The sequence below is a fragment of the Arachis duranensis genome, chromosome 8 (assembly GCF_000817695.3).
Source record: "Arachis duranensis cultivar V14167 chromosome 8, aradu.V14167.gnm2.J7QH, whole genome shotgun sequence".
NCBI classification, from domain to species: domain Eukaryota; kingdom Viridiplantae; phylum Streptophyta; class Magnoliopsida; order Fabales; family Fabaceae; genus Arachis; species Arachis duranensis.
The window spans coordinates 34670682-34679404 of NC_029779.3; the positions used below are offsets into that span (position 1 = coordinate 34670682).

The 8723-nt window shown below is 35.3% G+C and overlaps 1 pseudogene; it reads left to right on the top strand.

Moving 5' to 3' along the window:
* Nucleotides 1-5293: 5293 nt before the first annotated feature.
* On the top strand, nt 5294-8409 carry LOC107462292 (uncharacterized; annotated as a pseudogene).
* Nucleotides 8410-8723: the final 314 nt, after the last annotated feature.

Sequence of the window (8723 nt, forward strand, 5' to 3'; positions counted from 1 at the left end):
GCAGTTGCATCTCAGCATCCTCCTGAAGAATGCATGATCTCAAATTAATTAATCACCTATAACTTATATTTGCTCGCCATTTGTTCATTTTGCATTTTCATTTTTATCATAAAAAACAACAGTCACTATTATTCTTCTTCACTTTTGTTTGTTGTTTTCTAAGAATATTTGATTTATGAAAAGAAAATATCACAATTATTCTTTTTCTTTTTGGATAAACAAAATTGAAGTTTTTGAATCTTAAATAAATTTGTGATGGGCATAAAATTTATAAAAAAAAATACTATATACATACTAAAATTAGTTCTTAAATAAGTTATTATTATTATTTANCCACATAATATTACTGAAAATTTATTTTAGTATTTAAATTTAGTTTGCTTTAAATATTGATATATCAAATTAAAATATGATGTGATAAAGTATCACATTAATATTTAATCTGTCATATCAAATTTAATTGAATAAAAGAAAATAGACCATTTGAAAGTTTTACTTATTCAAGTTAAAAATTATTAGCGATTAAAACCAAAAAACAAATAACTTTTTATGAATAAAAAAATTATTTAAACCAAGCTTTAATTATAAAATGATTGATAAAATAAATTTAGAAATATGAAAAAATAAATTTAACTAACTTATGTTCTACGACACATTTTAAAAATATAATAATAAATTTTTTTTAATATTTTTTAATATTTTTAATATATTCAAAATGTAAAAAAATTAATTTTTATAAAATATTTTTTTATAATATATTTACCTATGTCTTTAGGAGATAATTAGAAAAACAAAAAAAAATGATGATGCGAAATTGTTACATCAAGATATAACAGATGATGGATTGATTGATGAATTATTAATGTGAATTATTAGGAAGCTGAAATACATTGCTATAATGCTATTCACTGACAGGAACAAATTTGGAGGCAAAAATATGACTTTAATAACGGTTAGCTGGAACTGGAAGAAAAATATAAATTGAATTCAGTCAATAAGGTTTGCGTATGCACTTTGTAAGATTTTAGAATATTTGTATCTTTTATAATATTTTATATTTTATCTTTAATAATAATATAAGTTGTGAATGAGTTATAGTTCAAATGACATAGTCTTTTATACTCAACTAATTAAGAGGTTGCGGGTTCGAGTCTTCCTATTTTTAATAATATATATATATATATATAAAAGACAATGCTGATTAATTATAAGTTAAGAAAAAAAATAAGTGTAATATTAATTATATTAATTAATTTTTTGGTAAAGACAATGCTGATTATACATATCTTTTTAGAGTAATAAGATAAGTATATTTTTGAGAATTTTTGGATGGTGTTTTAGACAAAATTAATACTCAAGATTATGATTAAATGAGAAAATTACGTTATTAGTTAACGTACATGTTACGTTACTAGTTAACGGGGTATGTTATTAAGTTTAATAAAGTCACAAAATTACGAAATCGTCAAATTATAGCATTAAACACATACATTAGAGATAGTAAATGTCTAAGCCGTTACCTCATAAAGTACAAATATAAGGAAAAAACAGAAACTTGGCAGGTAGCTTCTTCTCAATATACTATCACCTAAAATACTACTGACTTAAGCATTAGAGTGTTTTGCAGGTTGTCCTCACGGCCTTGTTCCAACATTGTCAGGATCTCTGAATCTCATTAGCTCGTCACCTCAGCAAAATATACGAGTATTTAGTGTTGTCTGTGGGGATCTTACGCTGTTGGTTCTATGGCTAATCACAAAATACAATTAGTAATCAACCCAAATACTCCTTTCAAGGAACAACAAAATCAAGATGATAGACATGAAACTGATATCACCCCACTTACCAATTAGGAACTACAAGTTTTTTCAGGATCTGAAAATCGTGAGGTTCAGAACACTGGAGTTCGTCATTTCACTGGTTTGCTGGAAGGTGATTTTAAGAGATTCTTGACTTTCAAGGGTGTGAAGTTTATGGAGAAAATTCATTAGACTGCCTTGGAATATATGCGAGATGAAGAAGTTTTGAAGGTGGTTTCGACTAAAAGAAAAAATCCAGCTTCATCATCTAATGAGGCCGAAAGTTCGGGACAATCCTCAACCCCAAAATCATCAACACCACAAGTTGAAAAGGAAGACAATAGATGTAATTTTAAAGGACTCAACAACTTACAATGTGATTGAAAAGGAAGATAATAATGACTTGTGAGTATTTATACCAACAAATTCTGTGATGAAGTCCTGATATCTGAAGATCGTGTAGCCACTATTCGAGGAGATCAGGTAGCTGCTGTTTATACTAACAAAGTTATGTGATGAAATCTTGACATCTGAAGGTTGTGTAGTCACTATTCGAAGAGATCGGATAGCTGTTGTTATACCAACAAAGTTATGTAATAAAGTTCTGACATCTGAAGGTCGTATAACTACTATACGAGGAGATCGGGTAGCTGTTGTTTATACCAACAAAATTATGTGATGAATTTCTAACATCTGAAGGTCGTGTAGTCACTACTCGAAAAAATCAAGTAGATGCTTTAAAGTGCAATAAAATAAGTTTGACCTTAAAGGATAAAGCCAAAGATTCCATTAGAGTATTTTTAGTGGATTTGGACTCGTCGAGACCAAAATCCAATAAAAATTTGGAGAACCTAGTTTGATATTGCTACTTAGGAATTCCGATCATTGTATGAATCTTGACCTTATTGATGAAATAAGGTTAGCAACCAATTTAGCTTAACAAACTTTAAAACAACGGATTATAAAGAGATATAACACTAAAGTAAGTCTAAAAAACTTTCAATTCGGAAACCTAATATTAACACAGGGTGACGTTAGTACTTCGAGAACTCAAGGAATGCTGGCCAGAATTGGAAGGGACCTTTTAGGGCGGAAAAGAAAAATCTCAAGAAAGGGACATACAAGTTAAAGAATCTTGATGATACTGAAGTCCCAAAAATGTAAAATGTTCATCTCAAAAAATACTACTCTTAAGAAGTATCGATGAAAGAATAAAGTATATTCTTTTTTTATTAATTTAGATTTTTAACAAAGCCCCGAATTCTCATTATGTTTTCAATTATAATTCTCATTAAGTTATATTTGAATTTAGCATTTGATTTCATAACAACTTTATAATGCTAATTTATTTAAATGCTTTAATGTCATTATTTCAAACGTTTTTGCATAATTCAAAATGCGTTAATATAAAAAAAAATGATACAATAAATTAAAACACAATTATAACGAAGACAATAAAGTCTATTAGACTTAGCCTAAATAAAAAAAATAATCAAAGGCAACTAAGTTTATAAGATAAACTTACCTCATACAAAATAAAAAATTCAAAATATTAAGCACAATAAATGTTTTAAATACAAAATACTAAGAATAGAAAGTGTTTTAATCTCAAAGTATTAAATTCAAAATACAAAAAAGTAAAAATAATTGAGTTCCATAAACTTAAAATTTTTTTTTACAAAAAGTAAACTAAATCGTTGAAATAATTTCTCTATTCTAAAAAGCATCAATCCTCAAATGGTGGTATTCCCTTCTTGTAAGGATGTAAGAGAAGTATTGTGTCTCTAAATCTAAGTTGTAGAGCTCTTAAACTCATTCTCTTTATTCACATACTCAAATAAAAAATTTGATATCTCTTTCTCAGTATCTCTGACATAAGTAGCTGAGCAAAGGAGCATCCTTTAAATTCGGGATAAAATATGCTAAAGAAGCAACTAAGCCAACCCAACTCATTTTTCTCGATCATTAAGTATTTATTGATAAACACGATAAGCTAAAACTTCCTCATCAAGAGAATACATCCAAAAAAGATTGGGATCTTGAGACGTTCCCACTAGTTGAGATCGGAATGTTGGAAGACGAAGCCAACCTCCTCTCTTATACAAGACCGCTTTGAGAATAAACTCGGTTTATCCAACGAATTTGGCTACTCTTGACTAAGTGAGAAAGTCACGAGATCCGAGTTGGTACTATTCTGGAAAATAATAAAATCCATTAAATGCTTGTAAAGTAAAATTATTAAGTCGTGAGCTCGTTAAATTGAAAACTGTTCTGAACAAGAACAAAACTCATTAAATGCTCATTAAGTGAGGTCATGAAGTCATGATTCTGTTAATATAATATCGATTCAATGGTAATCACAAAAAATATTGTTAAATAAATAAGGGGAAAAGAGAAACTTGATAGGTAGTTTCTTCTTAATACACTATCACCTAAAACACTACTAATTTAAATATCAGAATATTTTGTAAATTATTCTTTCGACTTGGTTCTAATATTGTCAGATTAGAATCTCTAAATCTCATTAATTCATCACCTCAATAAAAAGTATGAATAGATAGATATATAAATCCATACGAAAATTTTATATTCAATTTATAGATTTTTTATTTAAAAAATATTAATCTCAAAAAATTTGGAATACTTGTTGTTCCTACCTTATATCGAAATTACGAATTTAAAAGATCAGAACTCAGAAGGACTAGAGATCCTAATCTAAATAAAGTTGAAATCAGATAAAAAAACTAACTTGCAAGAGACCAAAATTTAAGTCAATAATTTTTTTTAGTCTTCGAGAATGTTCTGTTCATACCTCCTAAGCTCCCTTTCCTTTTATTCTCTTTTTTTCAGGGTAATGGTTTTTTATTTATTTAATGGGTTTAGTGTCTGTTTAAGGTTCTTGATTTAACGATTTCGTAGATTTACGCTTTTATTAGTCTTAATGACACATCTATTTGTTAGTAACATAATATTCTTACTTTATTATGATATGGGATGGTTAATCTTGTCCAAAACACTTGTTTTATATGTTTTTGAAAATTTGCAATATTTGGCTAGATTTATCTTAAAGAACTATAGGTAAGATTCTCGTTACAAAATTTTAAGGGTAAAAAATCAGAATCCGCCAATGGCAGGCCGGATATACGAATATAAGCCAAAACCAAACTCGTTTCAGTAATGAGCCAAACCATATATTAATATAAATCGAATCAGCCTGGTTCGAACTGCATCCATGAATAATTCGAACCAGTGCACTTCGAATTACAAGGAAAGCGAACCAAATAAATCGAACCTGGTAGGTTTGAACTAGCAACGCACGTAATTCGAACCAAGCTGGTTCGAATTAGAGAGAGAGAAGCTGCATCAAGTAATTCGAACCAGGCTGGTTCGAATTACAAAATCCCTAATTCGATGAAGGCTGGTTCGAATTAGTGGGAGACAGAGCAGTATATATATGGTTGTAAACGTGAGTTGCCCTCATTAGAGGGTGTAAGATGGCTAGTGAGGAGAGTTTTGTTGTTTTGGTTCACCACAGAGGATCCATTAAGAGAAAAACTCGTTCCGGTGTGAAGTTCACAGATAAGGATCCTCTCTGTATTGTCGTGAGTCCTACGACGAGCTATGATGACCTTGTTAGATCTGTGCTGATGAAACTTGGTCAGGAAGGTGCGAAGTGGGTTAAGAAGTTTTACTATCGCATTCCAGTCACGGTTCTCCAGGATACCGTGAAGTATGATTCTTTCACGATCAGTAGTGACGAGGACTTACATGTCATGTTTCTTTGTCAGCGGCAGTTTCCCGAGGTAAGGACACCAGAATTGTTGGCAAAGCTGCTTGATGTGGTATCCAGCTCAAGGGGTTCAAACCGGAATACCACAACTTTAGCCACGGCATCCGGTTCTAGTTCCAAGCCTGCCGTTGCTTCTACCTCTGTTCCTGAGTACGAGCCACCGGTCCAACCTGTCGCCTCCCCCTCTTTTGCTGTTGATCTCAATGGCAGTGGAGGGGACGAGGTAGGAGCATTTGATATTCTACCGAACGCTCTACAGGGCGTTGCATTGCTTGGCGTTGGAGACGGATTGTTGGGTGATGCAGAGGAGGATGCCGTCGAGCCGGATATGATTGACGATGACAGCGGGGATGATATTGGAGCGAGTGACCCTGCATTGGCGGTAGGTGGGTCTAGCTCTGGCACACAGTAGTATCCACCACATTTTTCCACCTTGGACTTGGATGCCATGAGGCAGGAGGGGGTTGTTGGGCACTCTATTGGATTTGGAGCTAGAGATGCGGAAGGGACTGCTGGTCTGACAGAGTTCCACGTTGGTCAGCAATTTCAGGATAAAGATGAGGCCCTGTTAAGTGTGAAGACTTACAGCATCCGGCGAGGGGTACAGTACAAGGTAGTGGAGTCTGATTATCGCCGGTATGTGGGCAAGTGTTCAGAGTTTGGGAATGGGTGCACATGGTTGATTCGACTGAGTCTCCGGCAGCGCAAGGGCATTTGGGAGGTCAAACGGTACAATGGACCTCACACTTGTCTTGCGACCTCCATCTCGAGTGACCACAGGAGTTTGGATTATCATGTGATATCGGCGTTCATTATGCCAATGGTTAGGGCTGATGCATCCGTCAGCATCAAGGTGCTCCTGAATGCCACGGCAGCACACTTTGGGTTTAGGCCGACTTACAGGAGGGTTTGGATGGCAAAGCAGAAGGTTGTTGCCCTCATCTACGGTGACTGGGATGAGTCATACAACGAGCTTCCTCGGTGGGTGTTGGGAGTCCAGCTGATGATGCCTGGAACTGTTGCAATCCTAAGGACGAGCCCCGTTCGAGTTTGAGGACAGGTGGACGAGTCTCAAGCGTATTTTCACAGACTTTTCTGGACTTTTCCTCCGTGCATCGAGGCATTCCGTCATTGCAAGCCGCTAGTCAGCATTGACGGCACACATCTGTATGGGAAGTATGGGAGAACGTTGCTCATCGCGATTGCACATGACGGGAACTCCAACATTCTACCTGTTGCATTCGCACTAGTAGAGGGTGAGAATGCAGAGTCCTGGACTTTCTTTCTCTCACACCTTTGACAGCACGTGACACCACAGCCGAGTCTGCTGGTTATATCGGACAGGCATAACGGCATCAAGGCTGCGCTTGAGGCTCCTGACGGAGGTTGGTTACCTCCATCTGCGTACCGTGCATTCTGCATTCGACACATAGCTTATGAGCAACATCATGATGTACACACGGACATATCGCCGCACAGTCTCGTCATCGGCTCCATCGGGGCACTCACCAAAAGTCTCCTGAAACCAGCTGCAGTTCACTGCGTACTTCTGAACCTGGCTGGGAGGTGGAACCACTCCAAGCAACTCCTGGAATCACACCCATGCTGGACTGGCAAACCCAACTGGTATGCCACGTCCTGAAGTGTGATCGTGCACTCTCCAAACGGCATGTGAAACGTGTGCGTCTCCGGACGCCATCGCTCGACGAATGCACTGACAAGGGCCTCGTCTAACCGGAACCATCTATCGTTCAGCCTTGCAAGATGGTATAGTCCGGCCATCTGCAAGTACGGAACGTATCTGTCATCGAGTCACATGTTCTGCTGCCGCCGCATGCTCCTGATGCATTGCTGGGGCTGCACGTGACATGCACCGCATTGTTAGAACCAGCTTCATAACCAACAACAAAGATAACCAAAACAATAAAGCACCAACTAAACATCATACTAAATAAAACCGCACAAAATTCCATGAAGGAGAAGCACATGCGAAACAACTAACATGGACCACACAGCTAAACCACTAACATAAAACAAATAACACAAACCACTAACACAAAACAACTAACACAAACCACTAACACAAAACAACTAACACAAACCACTAACACAAACCACTAACACAAAATCACTAACATAAAACAGCTAATATAAAACAACTATACCATACCACTAACATAAACCAACTAACATAAACCTCTAACTAAACCACTAACATAAAACAACCAACACAAAACAAAACCACTAAGTCACATATACCGCTAGCATAAAAAATATTTCCGTACTAACCTCGTCGTTGATGACCCCGGCTATATGAGCAACTCCGTCCAGGCGATATAACCGTGCCGGATCGTCCCCCATCAGCAGAGTATTCTGTTCAGGTCTTCGTCGGAAAGAATCTGGGTCGTTTTCTCTGAGATTTGGTGGGATAGGGGAAAGGAAGAATGGTTCGAATGAGGCTGATTCGAACTCCTTATATAGCCGAATCACTAGTAATTCGAACCAGGTAGGTTCGAATTATGAAGGAGCCACGCTAAGGGTAATTCGAACCAGGTTGGTTCGAATTACATACGTTGCAAACTTGGCTATAGTTCGAACGAAGCTTGTTCGAATTACGTTGGATTGAAGTTCGAACCAGGTAGGTTCGAATTACATGCAAAGTTTTCTCAGCCTAATTCGAACTAAGCTGGTTCGATTTATTAAGAAGTCTATTTCGAACCATGCTGGTTCGAATTATATAAAGATAGGACTTGGCTCATTGCTGAAACGAATTTCACTTTGGCTTATTTAAGTAATTTGCAACTTACCTTGGCTTATTAGGGTTTTTTGCCCAAATTTTAATTTTAATAATTTATTTAGAAATTTATAAGTCTATTTAAAATTTTCTTAAAAGTTTGTATGATATTTTTTCTTTAAAAAAATTATAAATTTATCTCAAAAGTTCTCAGAACGTACCAGTATTAGTACTTGTTCTTTTGTCATTATGAATGTGTGTTTTTGTTTACTTGAACTGTGTGATTTTATTTTAACAATAATTTTGATCCAAAGACAGTCATTTTATACTTTAACAATGCAAGATATGCATATCTACTATCATAAATTATGAACATCGTATCCGATTTTTAAAAGTACTG